This window comes from Caretta caretta, chromosome 7 (assembly GCF_965140235.1).
Source record: "Caretta caretta isolate rCarCar2 chromosome 7, rCarCar1.hap1, whole genome shotgun sequence".
NCBI lineage: Eukaryota > Metazoa > Chordata > Testudines > Cheloniidae > Caretta > Caretta caretta.
The window spans coordinates 105743748-105767930 of record NC_134212.1 but is presented as its reverse complement, the minus strand read 5'-3'; the positions used below and the strand labels follow the sequence as shown (position 1 = coordinate 105767930).

At 42.1% G+C, this 24183-nt stretch overlaps 1 protein-coding gene across 5 annotated transcripts in view; it reads right to left on the bottom strand.

The window, feature by feature from the left end:
- Positions 1 to 22428, bottom strand: part of CHST15 (carbohydrate sulfotransferase 15) — a 97685-nt gene extending 75257 nt beyond the window's left edge. Inside the window, exon 1 of one of the 5 annotated variants that reach the window (XM_048858268.2) lies at positions 22091 to 22428. The gene's annotated coding sequence lies outside the window, so the exon portion shown is untranslated. Of the gene's footprint in view, positions 1 to 18177; positions 18201 to 20472; positions 20497 to 21150; positions 21893 to 22090 lie in introns of those variants that run through there. The other 4 variants (XM_048858267.2, XM_048858269.2, XM_048858270.2 and 1 more) reach the window with 4 other exon arrangements.
- Positions 22429 to 24183: the final 1755 nt, after the last annotated feature.

Genomic DNA, 24183 nt, shown 5'->3' with positions numbered 1-24183 from the left:
TGATAATCTGCAGAACACGAGCTCCCACTGTGAAGCTGTTGCCAAAAGAGCTAATACAATCCTGGTGTGCATAAACAAGGGTATCTTCAGTAAGAGTAGACAGGTTATTTTACCTTTGTATTTGGTACTGGTGAAACGATACTGGAATACTGTGTCCATTTCTGGTGCCCACGATTCAAGAAGGATGTTGATAAATTGGAGAGGGTTCAGAAAAGTGCCACAAGAATGATTAAAGGATTAGAAAACATCCTTATAGTGATAGATTCAATCTATTTAGCTTAACAAAAGAGAAGGCTATGGGGGACTTGATTACAGTCTATCAGTATCTGTATGGGGGAACAAATATTTAATAACAGGCTCTTCAGTCTAGCAGAGAAAGGTATAACATGAGCCAACGGCAGGAAATAAGGCATACAGTTTTAACGGTGAGTATAATTAACTATTGGAACAATTTACCAATGGTCATGGTGGAGTCTCCATCACTGAATTTTTAAATCAAGATTCGTTGTGTTTTCTAGAAGATATGCTTGAAGAATTATTTTGGGAAAGTTCTATGGCCTGTGTTATACAGGAGGTCAAATAAGATAATCACAACGGTCCCTTCTGTCCCTAGAATCTATGACTATATGGAATCGGAGTCCAGTTTAAGGAGGAAATTTTCCCCCCGACACACAAAAACTACTACAAATTATAGACTAACGAATTGCCACACAGATTGAGTTTCAACTTTGTGTCCTTTGTTTACCTGGGGCACAAACTGCATGGAATTCTATACAGCATACAGAGACATCAAGTGGATGAATAATATACTGCTAATAAACAAGTAGTTTCAAACCTAAACTTCAGACTACCTTTTTCTCTGGTTATTTTTAATTTGTTGCTTCTTAATAGAGACTTGTTTATTTATATTTATCTTATTGTTAGGTACTATGATCCATGAGAATGGTGCCATCTAAAGCATACAATAGATATGGGAGTGACATATGCATATCAGGGGGAAAATATGCGTCAGGTACACTTTCAAAGCATTACACAGGTTTAGCCAGGCAACTCCAATGAAAGTCAATGAGAGCAATGCAGCTAAAATTTCTGCGTAGAAAATTTTGAAAATTTACCCCTGAATCATGCTTAAGGAATTTAATATCAATTCAGTGTTCTCAGAACATTATTTCTTTTCAGAGAACCCTCGTGCACAGATAAGAGTTATTCTTTTCATTCCAAGGTTAGGAGCACTGCGATCACCAGTGTGAATATTTAAACATGTTAAACAAGATCTTTGCTGTCTTCTTTTACTACTTCAACTGTGACTGCCTCTGGTCAGTCAAAGTCTTATTTTCCCAAACATGCACGTCAAACATAAGACAATTAGCATTCAGCACCTATTATGGGATCAGGCTGAAATAAAATCCCTTGGAAAGCAAGATCTGTGCAGGATAATTAAGACTACACATATGGCCCAACCAAAACTAGAAGTACAAAACTTACAACACTGCAATTTCAAGGTTCATAATCATGGCTTCATCAGTAATAAGTATTTGGGTACACAGAATTTAATTCTATAAATATCATCCTTGTGGAAGGAAATGGAATATAAACACACTTGCTGCATTTAACCACACGAAAGTTCAAGGATATTCCTACTAAATAAAGAGGATGGCAAGCTACCTCTAAACAATGCAATGTTCTTATGAGGATGTGCTGGGAGAGACTTCATTTTAAGCTTGAAAAGGAGGAAGAAAGGTCACTTACATAGAAAGTCATGTTGCCAACAGACAAAGCTAGGAATGTTGCCATGACTAGTTCTGAATACTGCTACTTAACAAAGAAGACTCTCAGAGCTACCACCAAGACCATGAAATAAAACAATATTTTTAGCAAAAAATTGAGACTTGGGAATTTCACACTTTGTTTTTAGGGCCTGACGCTCCTTAAAAATGCACAGCTCCCTCAGGATGCTCAACACCCTCAGCATCAAGGTGAACAAAAGATACTAAGTGCCTCCATGGTCTGCACTCCTTCTGCTAGGCAATTACTGATTTATTATTTCAAAAGAAAATATTACTTCATTCGTTTTCACACATTAACTACCATCCTGGTTGGTAGTATCTTCTATAGAAGACTTCCTGGATGATCTAAAGAGGAATGGGCAGCCCTCATTCCAGGCTCAGTAACTCATCAAGAGCTAAACATTTCAAGTTTACCTCATTCTGAGAGTGAAATCCTGACCCCACTCAAGTCAACGGCAAAACTCACATAAACTTTAATCAGGCCAGGATTTCACCCTGAATGTTATCTGGAACACATCCCCCATACACAATACCTAACTTTAAATCCTATATTGTATCATTAAACACAACATTGCAAATAATAGTGCAATGGGAAATGTAAGCATTTTTTAAATGAAAGAAACAAAAGGTCATCAAAATAGTAACTTTTTAATTATTTCTATTATTTGAAAAAAAATAAATTTGGAGAATTTCTTGATTCAATAATACGAAGGTCTTTAAAAATGAACAAACAGAAATTGTCATCAAGTTTCCATTTATTCAGGTTTCCATTTATTCTCTAGCTGTGAAATAGCTTTTTAATAAAAAGAATCAAATTAATCTGGCAAAATATCTAAAGGGGTGTGGGATACCTACATGAGCACTTGTATTTCTACAGTACGTTCTTAAATGTTTTTGTCATTTCTTAAGCAATGTGCCATGGCTGAAGAAGAGCCTAAAAGGCTCGATAACTTACTATATTCACTTAAAGGGTACCATTAAAAAAACTATTAAAAGCCAGCAGAAGCTTTTTACACATTTCATTGTATAATTCCAGAACAACTTATTGTAACATTTAAAAAAGTACATATTATCAGCAAGAACACTCTGAAGTGCTAAAACTGTGTCTAGCAATCATCAATGAGTGACTTTGAAAAAATATTTCAATCATAAAATGACCTTAATCTGATTTAACAAAACTAAATAGCAGTGACATTAAGTTAAAAGCTACTCATTACTGAGATCTAGCAGCATAAAAGTATTAGACAGTTACAGTAGACTGTTTCTTAGGTTTTTACTACCTTACCTGGAAAAGGATATGCCTTATTCATATATATCCTACAATACTGCTTAAACCACTCCTTTGTAGGCTGGCAAGGTGAGTCAGAGTATCACGGGTCCTTTACGTCCTAGGTCAGCAGATGTGGGTATTCCACAAGTGTACAGAATGGAGGGCTGAATGCCACTGCTGGTACTTGACCTAGGTGGCTATATAAAAATCTAAGACATAGATGTGACATCCCCGAGGGTGTGACCTGAACCACTGAACTACTGTCATATTAATTCTCCAGACCAGGGTGTCTCTTACACTGCTCTCCTAGTGAAAAGCAGCCTCTCCAGGACCGGCTCACACAGTCATTAGCGCACAACCAGAAAAGTTACATGAATGCTCTCCCTGCCACTCATGAACTACGCACAGGGAAACCCCAGTCAGTTCTCTAGTTCCAGACTTGCATCCCGAGAAATATGCATCTCGCACTGCCCAGTTCACTCACTATGTAGCCTAAGCTCATATAAAGTTCATCACTCCATTAAAGGGTAATGAATATGGAACAGCCTTTGTTAATCTGAGTAAAGATTCCCCAGACACTTCAATCAAGAACATATTGGTTTAGATAAAACATTAAAACAAGTTTATTAATGAGAGAAAGATAAATTTTAAGTAATTCTAAGTGATAATGGCATACAGGTCAGAATTGGTTATGAAAAAATAAATACACAAGCTATTTCCTAAACTTTACCAAGGTTAATAGTTCTAAAAGCAAAACAGGCTGTGTCTCACCATAAGCAGCAATACATTTCACAGGCTGTCTCTTTCCATCCTGGGACCACCCATCCCACAGTTCAATGATGATTCCTTTTGTCTTCCAAATGCTCGTCACCGCGTATAGATAGGGGAGGAGAGGTGATGGGGAACCCACTGTCTCTTATTTTATAGGCTCCTCCTCTCAGTGAGTAATACCTCCTCTCGCTCTCGCCACCGCCCCCTAACCACCCCGGCCAGGGTGCAGACAATCTTTCAAGTGTCTTCTGCTCTTCTCCAAAAAACAGGAAACTACTCTCTCGCAGATATGCTCATATTCGGTGCCTAACAATACTGAGCAACATAATTATATGCCACTGAAAGAAAGGACAGATACTGTCCCATTTTCACCAGTGCAAATTCAGAGTAACTCTAGCAACTTCAGCTGAGCTAAACCTGATTTACTGAGGTGCAATAGAGATCCAAACTTGACTTAAAGATGCCAATATATATCTATTTCTCAGACGAAATATTCTCAATTTTTGCTGCTATACTTGGTAAAGTTCAAAGTCTTCTCTGCAAAGAACATAATGTGATGGGTTCAATCACAGAAACCCCCTTAGGACTGTCACCTGATGTGTGATGTGTTGAGACTCCTTCTGAGCCACTTTCTCTGCCAGTTTGGGCCTCCAGAACCCTGCCTCGTTGAGCCATACACACCAGTCTGCTCCAACACAGACCCAGCGTCTGAACCACGCACCCCAAAGCTGCAGACATAACTGAAAACAGCTTAAGAAGTGCTCCTGTCTCCAGCACCCAGACACACAGCTTCCAAAGGGATTCAAACCCCAAATGAATCCGTTTTACTCTGTATAAAAGCTTATACAGGGTAAACTCAAATTGTCCACCCTCTATAACACTGACAAATATGCACATCTGTTTGCTCCTCCAGGTATTAATTACTTACTCTGGGTTAATTAATAAGCAAATGTGATTTTATTAAGTATTAAAAGTAGGATTTAAGTGGTTCCAAGTAATAACAGACAGAACAAAGTAAGTTACGAAGCAAAATAAAATGAAACATGCACATCTAAGTCTAATATATTAAGAAACTGATTACAGATAAAATCTCACCCTAAGAGATGTTCCAATAAGCATCTTTCACAGACTGGACTCCTTCCTAGTCTGGGCCCAATCCTTTCCCCGGTACAGTTCTTGTTAGCACCAGCTCAGGTGGTAACTAGGGGATTTCTCATGACTGGAACCTCCTTTGTTCTGTTCCACCCCATTATATAGCTTTGGCACAAGACAGGAATCTTTTGTCTCTCTGGGTCCCCACCCCTCCTTCTAAATGGAAAAGCACCAGGTTTAAGATGGATTCCAGAACGAGGTGACATGGTCACATGTCCTGTGAGACCCCAAGCCTTCTTTCTTCCTGGCCTGACTCACAGGAAAGCTTGCAAGTAAACAGAGCCATTTACAACCAATTGTCCTAGTTGACGGGAGCCATCAAGACTCCAAACCACCATTAATGGCCCACACTTTGCATAATTACAATAGGACCTCAGAATTATATTTCATATTTCTAGTTTCAGATACAAGAATGACACATTTATTCAAATAGGATGACCACACTCAGTAGATTATAAGCTTTGTAATGATACCTTACAAGAGACCTTTTGCATGAAGCATATTCCAGTTACATTATATTCACACTCATTAGCATATTTTCATAAAATCACATGGAGTGCAACATTACACCCTCCTCCTGAACTTATTGCCAGAGACTTGGACACTGTCCATGGTGAAGGCAGTATACCTAAAATTCCTCTTTGAGCTCCCCTCTGGGTCAGACACTCCTGTGTCTTCCACAAGGGAAGATGACCCTGATCCAGCTGTGGTCTCACAGCTACTAGCTATGACAGACCCTTCACTGGCCAGAAAAATTGCCCTCTTTCACTCAAGTTGGGCTTGCTTCCAACTACAGAGTCCTTGGGGTCTGTTCCCACCGCAGCAGTCACCAAGACCCCAACTTCCACTCTGTGTACCTCTTCCACTCCAATACAGCCAGTTCATGCTTCTGGGTCTCAATTTCTTCGTCTTTTAAATCCAGGGTTTGCTTGTGGGCAGCCTTTTCTTTTTCCAGGGCAGCATTTTGTGCTTCAATTTGAGCCTGTTTCTGGGCCTCAAATTCCTTGTCTTTTAAGTCCAGGGCTTGCTGGCTCTCTCTCTTTCCTTCTTAGAAATTTGTAACCTGTGCAGTTCTAGCTTCTTCCGAGCTTAACCTATTTTGCTGATTTTCCTGCCTCAGTTTCCCTTACCCGAAATAAGCAAACAGAAAATAACAAACCAGTAACCACTTTGTCTGTTCTCCAGCCACCACACTCAAAACTCACTTAAAACCACTACCAGTGTCTCAAAGCAATCAGTTGTGCACAGACCCTGCTTGACTACACCCCTGTGATGGGTTTGGTCACACAAGTATTTAAAATAGTCTGGTAGTGTGCAAGTGAATGTTTTCCCTTTCTAATAATGGGACTCATTTAGTTTAGATACACCTTCTCACATCTAATTTCTTGTTTAAACTATTTTGAAGCTGATATAAATAGCTTTGCAAAGAAATTCTAACACTAAATGTCAAAAGTGATTGTGGTTTCATCTTGATTTATTCTTCTATATTCCCCAGGAAGATTAATCCTCAATCTGAGGTACTTAACTGTTTTATAGCATTATTATTTATAAAATTTCTCACTTTTTTTTTTTTTTAAACTTCAGGAAAGGCTCCAATGAGACACTCAGAACCCGGACCAGTAATACTCAACCTTGAATAGCTGCTTTGATATGGAAGAGAGTTGCAAAAAAAAAAAAAAAAATCACACCGTAATTGTGAAGTGATGATCCTTGTATTACAATGTTGTTTTTTCCCAGTGAAGTTGAGTCATTGTGACCGATCTTTATATATGCAATAAATAGAAAGCCATGACACAACGATCATCATGTAATCTCAGGCAATCACTCTGATTTATTGGCTTTCTAGAGCCCCAATGCCAAATCAGGGTCTGCTGGCATAGATCCATGCTCCTGTGCAGAGTCCAATTGACATCAACGATGCACGGATCCAGCTGCTGATCCCAATGCACAAAGAGAAGGTCACTCACCCTGTGCAGTAACTGAGGTTCTTCAAGATAGTTGTCCCTGTGGGTTCTCCACTTTAGGTGAACCTAAATCCCTGCACCTGTGATCGGAGAATTTCAGTAGCAGTGCCTGTTTTGGTCACACATGCGCTGTCCCTATCTCGTGCCACATAGCGCTGTGCGAACAAACCCCGCTCCGTTCCTTTTCTACCACAGAGTCACTAGCAAAAAATGCCTCTGAAGTAGAGGGGAGGAAGGTGGGTAGTGGAGCACCCAGAGACAACCATCCCAAAGAACCTCAGTTACTGCACAGGGTGAGTAACCTTCCCTGAGGGTGACTGTAGAACAGTGCCCTTCGTTGGAAGGAAGGGGCTTCAGAGTTGAATTTGTGAAGGATGATAAGACAGTAAAGTCCAAGCAGAGCATCTGATGTCAAGTCCTGCTCTATTGCATAATACTCTGTGAACGTATGGGCTGATGCCCAGGTTGCTCCTTTACAGATATCCATGATGGGTACATTGTTAAGATAGGCTATCGACGTAGAAAATGACCTGGTGGAGCGTGTGCAAGTACCTGGTGGGGATGTAGATGCTCTTGGTGATAGCAAAGGTCAATGTATACAGACCATGAAAAGCAATCTTGGATGAAGCTGATGTTTGTAAAATGTCCCACAGCTTGTGTTGAAACTCTGAAACTTCTTCTAATGGTATTTCTAATGAGTTTGCATCCTCTAAACTCCTCTTGGAATTGTTTTAAATCATCACCCATCATGGTTGGCGGGGGCGTGATGGCTTCGTCCAGAGACGAGGAGGAGAAATTGTAGGTGGGGTAACCTCCTGATCAGAAGTTTCCTCCAGCTCTTTGAATGCCTCTTCCAGGAGGTCAGAGGGTCCAGGTATTGAGGGTGATGAAGAATGTCTCAAACTATCCCTGTGGGTAAGTGGAGGCTTAGAATACTGCTGTCGCTACGCCACCCACAGATCCCAGTAGGGCCACTGGGGCTGGAATGGCATTGGTAGTGGTATCCATGGATGTCTATACCACCCATGGGTTTTGGCCCTGGGTTGTTATCCAGGTTGTTCAGGTGGACCCAGTCTGGTGGCTGTCTGGATGGGCAAGGAGTGACGTGATGAGTAGATCTCCCCATCCTCACTGGAGAAAGGAGGAGCTGATCTGGATGTAACTTAGTGTGGTACCAAGCATGCTGCAGTAACATTGGTACTGAGGAAGGGAGATTCTGGTGCTGAAGAGACCAGGAGGTCTTTGTGTTTCAGTACCAAGAGCATCGGTATCTAGGAGAGCATTGTTGGCGGTGCCGATGGAATTACAGCAATTGTCAGTACCAATGATTGAGCGCTATGCACTATCAAGGCAGAAGGTGGGGACATAGACTGTAGCGCTGCTCAGTGCTACATGTTTGAGCAGCTCCGGGGGAACCAAGGAATGGAGCATAAGTTGCCCTTTGCTGCTTCTCTCTGAGCCTGCCCGCTTGGGTCTTTGGCTGTCACGGTACCCGTGGTACTGGAGGGTCCTGCCACCCCAGAGGTAGTCGGCCTCAGTGAGGTCGGTACCGAGAGTATCTGACAGGTTGGGGATAGTCTCTTTTTAGCTGATTCCCATAAAGAAGAGGTCATAGCCTGTTTTTTGGCCACCTTTTTGCAGGAGTGATCTTTCCTCTGTGAGGGTGATGGGGAATGTCTGTCAGATGACATTACTGGAGACTATTGTTCAGAAGGGGTCCACAATCCTGGACTGGAAGCCAGGTGCATGACTTCTCCATCAAGAGAAGTTTTAGCTTAAGATCCCTTGCTCTTCTGGTGCGGATTTTAAGATTATGGCAATGAGAGCACTTTTGCGGAATGTGTCTCTCACTGAGACAGTGGACAAACTGAGTGTGTCGTCAGGGACCGGGATTGATTCCTGTCAAGTTAAGCAGTGTTTAAAACCCAGGGATCCAGGCATGCCACTTAGAATAAAGTTTCTCCCAAGGGAGGGTATCTATACTCTGCTAAAGAATATAATAAGAAATGATACTTAGTCTAATAAAAAAAATTCTTCTAAATAAAGAAAAATAAATGAGGGAGAGAAGGGTAACTAAGCTAACTAACTAACTGGCTTCTAAAATTACTAACTCCAAATCTACATTTTAAGATAAAGGCAAACTTGGAGGCACTGCTGATTGCTCCATCTCAAGCCAAGGGCAGCAGACAAGGAACTGGGGCGGGGGAGTGGTCACACAGTGATATATAGCTGCCAGAGGTAGCGCGAGATGGGGACAGCACATGTTCGACCCAAATAGGCACTCCTACTGAAATTCTCTGATCGCAGGTGCAGGGATGCAGATTCACCTAAAGCACCCACAGGGACACTTCTTGAAGAATAGGGCCTATTACTCCTCTAGTTTAACAAATTGGTATCCATCCAAGAAACTGCATGATTAGTAGTTCCAAAAACTCTCTCATACCTCAGCCAGCAAGCCAGACTTGATTACTTGTGGGATGAGCAGTCAAGTCGTCTATAGTCCTACAAATATAAGTCACTATTGGCATGAGGGGATTTGACCTGAGGGGCTCTCCCGGAAAATCTGTGAGGAATATCTACCAAATTCCTTAAACAGTTGACACTCCTTGGGGAAATGCTATCTAAAGTATAAATCAGTTGAATGAAAAGCTTACAAAAGTAGAACTTGATTAGATATTAGAATCAAAAAAGTCAGAGATGGATAATATCCTTAGATCATTCATTTTATATTCATGCAAAAGTGCATTCCTCATAGGACATTTTCTAGTATTTTGTCCAGTCTACTTTAAGAATTCCGAAGGAATGAAGCTTCCACCAGTTCCTTTGGGAAGCTACTCCAAAGCCAAGCACATTTCACCATCTGGCATATTTTCCTAATATTCAGCCTAAATTGTTCCTCTTTTAATTTAATCCCATTTCTAGAACTATCTATACTGTACCACACAAAATAGAGAGACTCCTCTTCTGCTTGGGATGATTTAGATAGTGTTGGTCCTGCTTTGAGCAGGGGATTGAACTAGATGACCTCCTGAGGTCTCTTCCAACCCTAGTATTCTGTGATTCTATAATTGGTGTTAACACCTTCAAGAACAGATTTGTAAATCATTGTCATGCCCTGCTTAAGTCACTGATGAGTTTAATATTAAATATAAAATCAACTTTCCTCACACACTAATTCAAATTTTCTAGAACCCAAACAATTTGTTGCTTTCCCTGAACTCCCTCCAGTTTGGTGCAAAAATTAAACACAATATTCCTGGTCCAATCAACCACAGCTATGTTGAGACAGACTATTCCTACTTGCTCCATGAAAGAGATATGCAGCATACAATGGCATTCGTTTTTTTTTTCTGAACCCATACCACATTACACCTCATGTTTAATTTGCTGTCCAATATCTCTCCTAGCTCCTTCAGTATTCCCCCATCTCTTCCTTCTCCTAGATGAATGCATTTCAAATAATTCTCCTGTTGTTTTAAGTTTCTTGCTATTTTTCCCCCAGATGTCTTATAGAAACTTTCATTTTTCAAAGGCAAATCTTATTTTGGTACTTTCTACTCATGTTTCTTATCTCTATATTTCTGTGTATTATTTCTTTGATCTCACAGCTCCTTCCTCTTTGGGATAGACTGGGTCATCACAGTTGTCCAAATTTAACCAAAAGGATTTTAATTAGACTACATGCACTCTGTAGACTCTGGTAAGGGACCATATCTATGTATTTGTACAGTACAAGCATAATGGGATGCTGATCAAATACATGTAATAAGTAACAATATTGATGAGGCCTTCTGCAATCTTATTAGCTTTGTTAAGCAGTAATCTTGGCATAAGGTTAAGTTATATTTAAAATGACTATTTTCTACAAGATGAAGATGGAAGTCTTTGTTAAATGTATATTTCTTCATACTGAAAAGTATGAATAGAGTAAAAAAAATCTCAGTTTTAATGAGTTTCTGTTAAAAACATATGTTGCAGACTCTGTATATCACAGAGAAACAGTATACTTAAAATGCAGACAATGTACAACAAAATAGAAATATTTATAAAATTAAGTATGTGCATTATAAATCCAAAGGCTTGTAAATTAGCTTATAAAAGACACTCTGTATATACTGCACACTGTCAAATATACGAGAACATCTATCATCCAGTAACTGCAAATGCGGTGTGGTTTCAAATCATTGGGCCCCATTCTGCAATTCTTAGTCAGCCAAAACTCCAGTTGGAATCATCATAATGGTGTTATTTTGAAGTAAACAGGAGTTCTGCTTAACTAAAGCTACAGAGTTGGGCCCATAATGCAGTAACTGAGATTTGAGGGACATTAGCTTTTATATTTCAGCTTGCTTTTGACCCACCTGCATCTGTCTAATTTTGCACATTTTGGCCCCTGAGCAGTTACAGTCAATGAATTCTTGATCAACTGCGGAACATTATTGCTGACCATCTTCATTAATACTGACCACCACAAAAACGAACAGCAATTTTTTATTTTTTATTTTTTTTTAAGTACATCAGAAGCAGGAAGCCTGCCAAACAATCAGTGAATGATCTGGAAAGGTGGGGAAAAGCTGTGAGGTTGCAAAGTTTGCAGTTGATAAAGTTACTCCAACTAGTTAAGTCCAAAGCAGACTACAAAGAGCTACCGAGGGATCTCACAAAACTGGGTGACTGGGCAACAAAATGGCAGATGAAATTCACTGTTGATAAGTGCAAAGTAATGCACATTGGAAAACATAATCCCAACTATACGTACAAAATGATGGGGTCTAAATTAATTCTTACCACTCAAGAAAAATATCTTGAAGTCATCATAGATCGTTCTCTACAACATCTACTCAAATGTGCAGCAGCAGTCAAAAAAGCTAACAATGTTAGGAACCAGTAGGAAAAGTACAGACAATACGGCAAAAAATATCATAATGCCACCACCTAAATCCATGATAGGCCTACACTTTGAATACTCTGTGAAGTTCTGGTCACCCCATCTCCAAAATATATATTAGCAATGGAAAAGGTATAGAGAAGGACAACAACAATTGTGTGCAAGTGCGTGGAACAGCTTCCTTTGGAGGAGAGACTAAAAAGACTGACTGTTCATCTCTTAGAAAACAGATGACGGGGGGGGGGGGGGGGGATATGATAGACATCTATAAAATCATGGCTGGGGTGGAGAAAGTGAATAGGGAAATATTATTTCCCCCTTCATATAACACAAGAACCAGGGGTCACCCAATGAAATCAATAGGCAGCAAGTTTAAAACAAACAAAAGGAAGTACTATTTCACACAATGCACGGTCAACCTGTAGAACTCATTGCCAGGGGATGCTGTGAAGGCCAAAAGTATAACTTGGTTCAAAAAAGAATTAGATAAATTCATGGAGGATAGGTCCATCAAAGGCTCTTAGCGAAGACGGTCATGGACACACCCCCATTCTCTGGATGTCCTTACACCTCTGACTGCCAGAAGCTGGGACTGGAGGACATGAGATGGATCGCTCAATAATTGCCATGTTCCATTCATTCCCTCTGAAACATCTGGCATTGGCCACTGTTGAAAAACAGGACATTGGGCTAGATGGACCATTGGTCTGACCCAATATGACTGTTCTTATGTTGTTTCACAGACACAATCTACTTGGGATTTACATCAATTTCACACAACAACTTCTGGCAGACACACTGACTATGTATGAGAAACACTGGGTGGGAGGCCCAATAATGTTGTGTTTGTTTTTATTAACATTCACACTACCATTTTAATTAATGTTCACAATCATATTTTGGATTCCTGGCCTCTGGCCAGAGTGGAATGAGCACAACTACACTGTTTCGCTCCTTATCAGCAACCATTATTACTTGGCATCTTAATTCTGTTTGTTCTTGCTAAGAATCATGTGCTAGAAGTTCTCTATTTTATGATCATTATCTAAACTATCATGAAGGATGGTATGGTCCTTAAAGCTAGCATTTATAAGCAGTGTTCAACAGAGGCTAGAAACGAGGCATAATATAAATGAATATTCCATGCAAAAGCCACATTAACCCTTTGCCCCTAAAGTGCCATTCATTGCCTACAATGGCTATGTAAGCAAAGACTTGCAGTGCTCTCATTGCACTCAAGTTCCCAGATAGCCTGCCTCTCCTGTTCATTATGTAAAAATCAGATCAAGCAACCAGTCCAAAATCATGATCACATTTTCAGTTATTTGGTCAAAACACACAAGTGAAATGGTCATAAGGACAAATAACTAGCGTGGCTGTAAAACATGCCCTTAATTAAATAGAAACATTACGTTCTACCATACATACACTAGACTGAATTAACAATCTGTACATAACTGTGCAATACTGATAAATGTTCAATCTTATGGACACATCAATGGAATCTCTAGACTTCAGGTTGCATGGAGATTTGCACTTTAAAGCACTATTAAAATCTCTCAGTTTCACACTTTAATTGTTGAATTTAATTTCCAATTTTGCTACAATAACCCTTCAGACGACAATGGAATTTTAGTTTTTATTTAGTAAAACATTCAATTTAGTATATTTTTTGTAAAATAAACTAAATTTGGACAGGATATATTTTTTAATGCTCCCGATTGAAAATGTCTTCATTTTCCCCCATATTTCATTAGGCTCCTCTAGCTAAATAACCAGAGTCCCCATCAAGGAACATGATAGGACTCCAAGTCATTCGTCAGCTGTTCAGGATGAGGGGAAAATAGGTGGACTATGTGTGTGGTGGAGGGAGGCACTGAAGGCTGAGAAGGGGAACTGATGAGTGCAATATAAATGGGAGACAAACCCTCAGCTGATGTACTTTGTTGTATCTATGACAAATTACACCAAAGAATCTGCCCTGGAGTGTTGAATCACTTAACTGCATATTTCCTTGAAGTTCTGATCCATAGGCTATAAAGTCTAGTAACCTTAATGTTAATGAAGATTCTTGTCTGAGAATGTAATGGCACATATTTTAGGTCTGGTTCTTTTCTGCTGAGTTGATGTATCTGTACAGAAGGAGTTAAACATGTGGCTGTTCTAACTTCCTAAATCAATATATCATTAAGGCAAGTACAGTTCATTGGTGTTAGTTTAAATCTAAAGAAAGCACATCGGACATTATTAAAGCGAACAATGGAATTGCAATGAAAACCTAAATACATTGCTAAGTACAAGATCTACAACTTTGTTTTTTATCTGATTCATACACAAATGTGAGGAAGCACTTAATAATGCATGGTTTGTTTAAGAATTAATAGGCTATATTTACACCTGTTTAGCAGAGAAATTTTGGTAAGATCTGCAGTTATTTTTTAATTTTTGTGTATTATTTTTTCTTCAATGTGGAAGGGCTAACACTCCATCCACTTAACAACCTGGTCTTAAATATAAATAAATCCTTAGAGAAATGTATGAGTGTTGTTAGGAACATCGATCATCATTGGAAAAAAACCCTGCACATGTAATTTTGCTGCAAATGTAACTTTCAAAAACAGAGGCACATTTTCCCCCAGTTTCTGCCATATGCTGCCTAGTGGCACCAGTATTAAAAAAAAAATCCCCCATATTTTACAGTATTTACAATCATTTAAAGGACACTTTGTGGTTACTGTGGGGTGGAGATTAAATGACATGTCAATTGATTTTGAAACTGTCTACGTACGTCAAACTGATTGGTTTCACAACTGGTTTTGAACTCTGAATAATATAAAGTTACATTTTTTGTTGAGAAACAAAATCTGCAAGGTAGACAGAAAATGTATCTCCAGCTTTAATTACGCTTCAGACGTTACTTTTACTTAGTGTTCCACATTTTCAGTTTCCTTTTATCAATCCACTCAGTATTTTTGGGATACTTATTTTTGTTAGACACTAAATCTTTATGTGATTGTTGTGTCCTGCAGCTCTGAAGCAGTTCCACGGTGTAAAACACAGAACACATACTAAGTGGAGGTCGGAAAACTAAACAACGTTAATATCGTGCTATGATTGGCTCACAAGGAGACACTGCCTGCCTATCTCTTTGTGTCCATTTAGTTTGAATTTAAACAATCAATCCTCCACAGATAAAGATATGTAATGTCCCCTATCCACCCAGTGGCTTCCTTTACTGCCAATCTTCTAATGGGTTTGGATGGACGGGCATGGGTTCTTCTGGATCCCCACACAGCCAGTCCTGTCCTTTCTGTGGCTGGGTCCAGATTACTCCCAAAATGGCTTCTCCCCCCTCCAGGGCTCCCAGGGGCAGGCTTCTCACTCCCTATTGATCTGGCTAGCTCTTCTTCCTGGGCTTTCCCTTGTCAATGATGTGACTCTGCCCCTTCATCTGAGCTGGCACGCCCGCAATCCTTCCCCAAACCAACAGAGGCCCCCGTTGTTCTACATAATGTCTCTCCTCTCTTCCTCTGGGTTGCCTAGCAGACTGAGTCTGCCCTTGGCTCCCCCTTGCTACCTGGGATTGTGTGCCTCTCCCTGAACTATCAGCATGCAGAGCCCTAGGAACGTAGGTAAACTCCTTGGGGTTACAGATAGATACAGTAAAACGGTAAATATGCAAATCTTTCAAGAAGATCAGTGGTTAGAAATTTGCAAGAAAAGTAAAGATGGGAGTGATGCATTGTGCTACAAATACTGCAGCATTGAGGTCAGTGATCGCACTGACAGAATAAAGGAGCATATTGAAAGCAAGCAACACAAGTAGCTTAAGGAAGAAAGTGGGCTTCAGCATAAACAGACAATATAAGGAGCTTTCACCAGAGCTTTAATGAAAGAGAGGACATAGCACAACTGTGTCAATGAATTTGTGTGTGTTCTTTGTTTTACCAGGTAACCACTGTTAATAGTAGAGGGGTCTATTGGTGACTTAGTGCATCAATAATGTCCAGCATCAAAAACCCTTCCTAATGAGACTTACCAGTGAGGTTGTATCTGAAAGAAAAAGAAAATGTTTTAGTATCTAAGCTGATGGAAATATGGTGTCTAGTCTGATTTTTTGATGAGTCTCCTGATGCTTTGGACCGTCCGATTCTTGGCCTTTTGCTTTCTTTTTTTTATTTCAAAGTGAATAAACCTACATTGTTTTGTGCTGATATGACAGTCATCCCCTCTGCTGACAGACATTTTCTCAACACAGCAATAACTGACATGTTTGAGATGTACCAACTAACTTGGGAAAATGTGGCCATAACTAACACAGATTCTGCTTCCTACAAGGCTAAGTTTTCCCAGGAGATTACACTCAATCAGAAACCGGCACTGCTAAGTATTACCTGTCCTGCTCATCTAATTAACTTTGCACTGTCAGCAGCTACTGCTACAGAAGAAATGAAAGACGTGAAATCTTTATAATTGGATTTGGGCCGTTTTCAAGCATGCAAACAAGTCGAAGGCTTTGTTTAACACAGAGCGAGATGAGTGCAGATTACCTACCCCTGTTGTGCCACACCTGTGGATGAGCTTGTACTTCACTGACTGTCATGTAAATAACACGCAGACTATGCTAATGTGTCTCCTAGATCATCCTGAGTTTGTTGGTTCTAAAGCACAAACTCTGAAGGGACTGGCAAATCCAAAATAACTGCCAGATACTCAGCACCAAGGTAATGTTAATTGCTGAAAACCTGGAATCATTATGTGACATGCAGAAAACACTGGCGTTTTCTCTAACTACTGCCCACATGTTTGCCAATACAGATGTTTACCGGATCTTGACAACCAAAATCTCAACTGAACTGAGCACAAAAACTGAAGGAGAAACACACGGTGAGAAAACTCAGCTGTTTCTGGAAATCTTTCCCACTCTGGAACATGCAAAAACCAAAAAAAGCATTCAAAACCTTCAAACACAACACTCAGTGAGAAATGGGAAATGACCGTGGCCCATAATCTGAATTCCCCAAGTGTTTGGTGCCAAAAATATATTTTAGAATGCCCAGGTGTTGCACTTCTTCCTCAGGGTGAAATCTGCAGCAGACTATGGTCTTTACGCCACTGTGTTTCAACCATTTGCCACTAAAGAAGAAATTTCAAATCTGAAAGGGGAGTTTACTACATACATGAACTTGCCTAATCCTGACAATGCAAAACTGGATGTGCTGGTTTTTTGGAACAGTCATCAAGACACACTTCTCAGCTTCAGCAAAGCAGCACATCAAGCTTTGAGTGTACCCCCTGGATCTGTTGAGGCAGAGTGCATATTTTCAAAGTTGGACTACCTCCAAGCAGCAAGAGGCTCAACATGAGTGAGGATACTTTGAAGAAAATTATGCGTGCGTATGCAAACCAGGATTTCTGGAAAAACAACTAGCTCTGAGAGAGACAAAATATACCTTTGTACATTAAAAAAAAAGTTTCAATTATACAGTAATAAAATGTGTATATTACAAAAGTTTTTTTTGTTTTTCTTTTCCCCAACCCCAATTTCCCCCCCCCTTTTTTTTTTTTTAAATTTGAACCTGATTTCATCCCAGTTTTAATGTTTGGAAAGAAAACACTGAAAAAAATCCCAATTTTTTTTTTTTTACAAATAAAAACTGAAAACATGAAACAGTACTTTTATTTTAAAATTACCAGCCTGTCTCTAGCAAACAAATTAAGATCTGAGCAGTTTCCAATTTCTATCTGGACAGTAATTTTAGGAAAACCTAATGTCAAAAATGAACAGGTAAGAAAAGCAACTGTCAAATTTTGCTGCACTAAACTATTTAAGCAAATTGCCTATATTGATTAAATGAACTGAAAAAAGTGTCAATAATATATGATGCATATATACAGTACTGGACTATGCATCTATAACGAGAGTCTTGTTAGTACTTGTGGTAGACTGTCTAGTCCAGTCCTTGTATTTAGCCACATGAAATAACCGAAATATCAACATTCTGCTTTTATCTCCTCCTTTGTACACTTTCCAACCATTGTAGTTTTAGCTTAGTAAAGATAATTAAGTCCATTATAGCATCTTCGGTTATACCAGCAGAATTATACGTATTTTGTATTGCAAATTTCAACTGGTTAGCCACATTCCTCTTATAAACCCTCATGTAAAACATTTTTCATTTGTAACTGGATTTTCTATCACAATTCTTGAATCATAAAATCAGTTTGTGGTTGACTTCAGAATATGGCACTGGACTTGATGTTGACTGGATTTACAAACACAAGTATGTTGTTCTGGATCCCCAAGGTTCCAGTATCATCAAAAAACTGGTAGTGTTCACTGACCTTTCATACAAGTTGTTCCTTCTTCTCAGCATTTAAATTCATTTTCTTTTTCTTGGCATGTGAAGAGCTAATTGACTACTCTGACTCAATGCCCAGGAGTGTGAAGTGGCACCAGCAGCAGAGAATACGAAAGGAGCTCTCGTGGCATCAGAGGTGACACCATTTGCATCACTAACATGAACAGAACATTTAAAAAGAAAAGGAGTACTTGTGGCACCTTAGAGACTAACCAATTTATTTGAGCATAAGCTTTCGTGAGCTACAGCTCACTTCATCGGATGCATACTGTGGAAACTGCAGAAGACATTATATACACAGAGACCATGAAACAATACCTCCTCCCACCCCACTCTCCTGCTGGTAATAGCTTATCTAAAGTGATCACTCTCCTTACAATGTGTATGATAATCAAGTTGGGCCATTTCCAGCACAAACTACGTCCCCCCCCAGACGTTCTGGTTAAACTTGGATTTATGCTGGAAATGGCCCACCTTGATTATCATACACACTGTAAGGAGAGTGGTCAGTTTGGATGAGCTATTACCAGCAGGAGAGTGAGTTTGTGGGGGCAGGAGGTGAGAAAACCTGGATTTGTGCTGGAAATGGCCCACCTTGATTTTCATGCACATTGTAGGGAGAGTGGTCACTTTGGATAAGCTATTACAAACAAGCAGGAGAGTGAGTTTGTGTGTGTGGTTTTTGGAGGGGAGGGGGTGAGAAAACCTGGATTTCTGTTGGAAATGGCCCACCTGGATTATCATACACATTGTAAAGAGAGTGGTCACTTTGGATGGGCTATTACCAGCAGGAGAGTGAGTTGGGGGGGGGGGGGGGCGCGGAGGGTGAGAAAACCTGGATTTGTGCTGGAAATGGCCCAACTTGATTATCATACACATTGTAAGGAGAGTGATCACTTTAGATAAGCTATTACCAGCAGGAGAGTGGGGTGGGAGGAGGTATTGTTTCATGGTCTCTGTGTATATAATGTCTTCTGCAGTTTCCACAGTATGCATCCGATGAAGTGAGCTGTAGCTCACAAAAGCTTATGCTCAAATAAATTGGTTAGTGTCTAAGGTGCCACAAGTACTCCTTTTCTTTTTGCGAATACAGACTAACACGGCTGTTACTCTGAAACAGAACATTTAAAGACAGTTATACCACAGTACAGAGTGAAAAATACCAATTTTTACGATTACTGGTTTAAGGAGAATGTCCCCTTTTTGGCAAAAATCAAAAGTAGTGTATAGTCAGCATTAAGCCAAGTACTATTCGATTAGATAGTTGTTGACACAAATGAGTAAACGAGGGCATTTTTCAGCTACCCCTTCAAAATATTTACTCTTCATGAGTAATTCCAATGAATACAGGGCTTTGAATTTCAGCCTCTAACCTGTTCTTTTGATTACTCTATTTTATAAGTAGATGATCATTTTCTGGACACAAAACAAAAGGTGTATGTTGGAGCTGCATCAGATGATAAAGATCTTCCATGGCTAATCATTCCAACTGATTCTATTTTAATTCCACATTTACAAGCAAACTAAAGCAGTGTCTCCAAATCAAGGGTTACAGAATGAAATCTATATCTGAAGGTTTCATAACTATGTAGACAGTACCATGCTAAAATACTGTCCTGTTAACCTACAATTCAAACTGTGATCCCTGCAGAGCAAGGCTGTAGTATTACGATAAAACAAGGACTACAGCAAAAGGAAGATCACATGTGACATCTCCAAAGTTCAGACTGATTCATAGCTTAAAAGAGTCAACCACAAGCGGTCACTAAACCTTGACTACATTCTCAATAAATGCATACTATGAAGCTATTTTTAATTGTCAACAGCTTGCCCTTAAGAAACATCTTTCAGCATCTAAAAATATGCATAACTGAATGACAATAGCCATCCACAACTTTATTCAAGGTACGCGCATGCTGAGTTAACTGAAGGAAAACGCTCCAGATAAAACCTGTTTTACAAATGTCTTCTCTGACAAATCACCATAAAACTACTGTAATTAGCCAACTGGCAGTTCTTAGGCAGACAGGCATCAACCCAATAGGCAGCCCAGCACAATGACAGCAAAAATTGCATTACTGAAATACAGTAATTATGCATTTCTTCCAAGGCCTCGCTACAGCCGGCTAACATTTTCACATTTTAAAAAAGTCAAGTACCCCCGATCTGTTTACAGAATGGAAATGCTGAATAGCTCAGCATCCAGGCTAAATCCCTGAGCATGCATATTAAGAAATGACTAACCAAGAATGTACATAAAGAAGAGTAGATTACACACCTTAGCATGTTACCTAGTATTTGCCCAGAGGGGGTTTAACACTTGTCTGTTAAGGCCTCAGAGGTAGTCCCTGCTCAATCAAGGATGCTGGTCCTGCTGTCTTTGATGCAAAGATATTCTGGGCAGTTACAGTCATATTTCACTTTACAATGTGGGGGAGGGGAAAAAAGTTAAAGCATCTTGCCATCACCAGCAGTTGCTACTGAAAATTGTCAGCAAGAACCACCAGCACATGACAAAAATCTCTTTTTCTCCTTCTGTATGGAGAGTGTGACCAACACAAAGAGCATCAAACCCAACAAGAATGGATACTTACAGACCTCTCTCAAAGCAAATAAAACACAAACTCTTTCTAGCAAGAAATCTGATCACACAAATCTACATACCTGCACACAGAAACCCAACTCCCCTACAAGTACCCCATAACCCTCTGTTATAGACACAGCCCATCCTCCCTAATTCCTGTATATCTACATCCCAACACATATTCGCATACACACCCCTGTAGGAGCACTCTCTCAACCCCCTATGCATACACACCTTTAACCCCTCCCCCAGCAGATCTTATTACATACTTTACTACAATACATAAAGTAATAGCTAAGCTGATCTTAATGTAAAGGTTGAACGATCACAGTATCAGCAAGTCATTTCCGTAACAAAGCAAAAAACCGCTACCTCACAGCTGTGTGTGGTTGCACGTCCTTCGGGCAGTAAACAGGAAACGCAGACCTCTAAATAGCGAATGCAGTAATGAAACAGATATGCAGAAACGTGTGGATGGTTAGGTTAAATGCCTGCTTTACACACCTCATTGTGTATGTTCCACGGGTAAAATTCCTGCTCAGCCCTCATGAGTCCCGTGTGTGTGTGTGTGTTGTGCAGGTACAATGCCCGCTCTGCGCTCCTCAGAGAGTGTGTGTGTGTTGTGCAGGTACAATGCCCGCTCTGCGCTCCTCAGAGAGTGTGTGTGTGTGTGTGTGTGTGTTGTGCAGGTACAATGCCCGCTCTGCGCTCCTCAGAGTGTGTGTGTGTGTGTGTTGTGCAGGTACAATGCCCGCTCTCCGCTCCTCAGAGAGTGTGTGTGTGTGTGTGTGTGTGTTGTGCAGGTACAATGCCCGCTCTGCGCTCCTCAGAGAGTGTGTGTGTGTGTGTGTGTGTGTTGTGCAGGTACAATGCCCGCTCTGCGCTCCTCAGAGAGTGTGTGTGTGTGTGTGTGTTGTGCAGGTGGGCTGCTGGGTCTGCACTCAGAGTGTGTTGTGCAGGTAGTACGATGCCTGCTCTAGCACGCCGGCTGCGAGGGCAGCGGCAGCCCTTCTGCAGAAGTTCCCGGCGCCTCTCCTCGCAACGCGGGGCGCCTCCCGTGATCAAAACTCGGGGCGCTCCTCTGCTGGTCGCTAAGAAATGCAAGTCGGGTCCCTGCCTCCCCCCTGCCCCGCCCGCAAGCCCTGAGGCAGCAACTTCTCCAAGCGGAGCCGGCCAGAGACCGGAGCCGCTGCCGCCGCATCCCTCCTGCCGCCCGCTGCACCCTCCCGAGCTCCCCGGGCTGCAGCCGCTCGCCCGCCCGCCGGCTCCTTCCCACCCCACCCCGCTCCGGCCGGCAGAGCGTGGCACTCACCGCTTCCCCGCCTCTCGCCGGTCTCCTCGCCACACTTGCCCCCGGGGGCGAGCCTGCCCGGCTCCGCTCGGTTTCCAGCCCCGCAGCCGCGAGGCGGGCAGTGCGGTGGGTCCGCCTGGTCTGTAGAGCCAGCCCGCTCCGGCCGGCCAGACGCCGCCGCCGCCCGCCAGTCCCCAGCAGCGGCGGCTCCGAGCCCAGCCGGCACTGAGGAGCCAGGCAGCGGCGGCCACGTGAAGCGGCGGCGGCAGGCTGGGGCTTGCCAAGCGTGCGGCCGCCGCGGGGAGCGGGCGTTACCCCGCCGCGCCCCTTCCCCCGGCCTGGGCTAGGGCAGGGGGCGGAAGTCTGGCTCGTTTGTTGGCGCTTGGAGAGGAGCTGCGAAGCCCCGGCCGAGCGCTGTGCAGCCCACGCGAGACTCCCTCGCCCTGGCCCGGGTATAGCGCCCTGCGTGTGCCGCGCCAGGGGACTCCCACGCCCAGCCAGACGAGCAGCCCGCCTGCAGGCAGCGGCCCGCTACAGAGCCAAGGCAGAAAGCCGCTGCTGAGGGGTTGCTCCAACCACTGCAGCTGCTGGCCCTTCCAGGGGACCTCCTCTCCCCCAGCACGCACCCCACGCCCAACAGACTCTGCTTCCCCACCTGCCCCCTCCCAGCCATTTGCACTGTGCTCTTCAGTGGGACAGACTGAGCAAAGTTAGGAGAAGAATGATCTGGACCCAGGCCCTTGCCCATCCTTTTCGAGTAGAGGAAGGCTTCAGCCCTACTGCGCAGCCTGCGAAGACAACCTGGCTGCAGCTGCCCCCTCAGCTCCCATCACTGTGCTTGTTCAGGTTGGGCTGGGAAGGCCCCAGTTCCATTGCATAGGCCAGGTGCGCTGGGGAGGACCAGAAGCCTAGCTGCTGCCACCCACTTTAAGTCCTGGGGAGACAAAAGGCAGTATCTGGAGCTCATCCAAACAGTTCTCTTCCTCTCCAAGGTTAGAAAGGTCCCAACCTCACTGCTTGGTCTAGGGACCTGAGGGGTAACACGGCTTTCATTGTCAGCTCAGCTTTCATTGCTAGTATCTCAGAAACAGGCCCATCACATAGTCCAGGGAAAGGATAGGCCATGAAGGACCTTCAAACCAGCAGCAACATCAGCTCCTGGGGAGGGCTCTATTACCCTTGTGAACAGATGGGCCTTGCCCAGAAAATGTGGCTGCTTTGGGTGCAGGTTAAAACCAACATCTTAAATTTTAACTGGAAGCCAGAAAGTTGCCTGAGCAATTGATGGAGCACAGGTGTGATATGCTCCTGAGAAGAGGCTCCACTCCCCCAGCAAGCAGCCACATTTTGCAATTGCTTCCAAATGGACAAAGGAGATGCTGTTGTCATCATGAATAGGTCGGAATATGAACAAGAGGCTGCTCGGCAGCTCTCCAACACCACTTTTTACAAGCCATTACCCTCTGATCCCACTGACAGTTACCAAAAGAAACTACAGCATTTGCTCAAGAAACTCCCTGAAAAAGCACAAGATCAAATCTGCATAGACACACCCCTGGAACCCCGACCTGGGATATTCTGTCTACTACCCAAGATCCATAAACCTGGAAATCCTGGGCGCCCCATCATCTCAGGCATTGGCACCCTGACAGCAGGATTGTCTGGCTATGTAGACTCCCTCCTCAGGCCCTACGCTACCAGCACTCCCAGCTACCTTTGAGACACCACTGACTTCCTGAGGAAACTACAATCCATCGGTGATCTTCCTGATAACACCATTCTGGCCACTATGGAAGTAGAAGCCCTCTACACCAACATTCCACACAAAGATGGACTACAAGCCGTCAAGAACACTATCCCCGATAACGTCACGGCTAACCTTGTGGCTGAACTTTGTGACTTTGTCCTTACCCATAACTATTTTACATTTGGGGACAATGTATACCTTCAGATCAGCGGCACTGCTAATGGGTACCCGCATGGCCCCACAGTATGCCAACATTTTTATGGCTGATTTAGAACAACGCTTCCTCAGCTCTCGTCCCCTAACGCCCCTACTCTACTTGCGCTATATTGATGACATCTTCATCATCTGGACCCATGGAAAAGAAGCC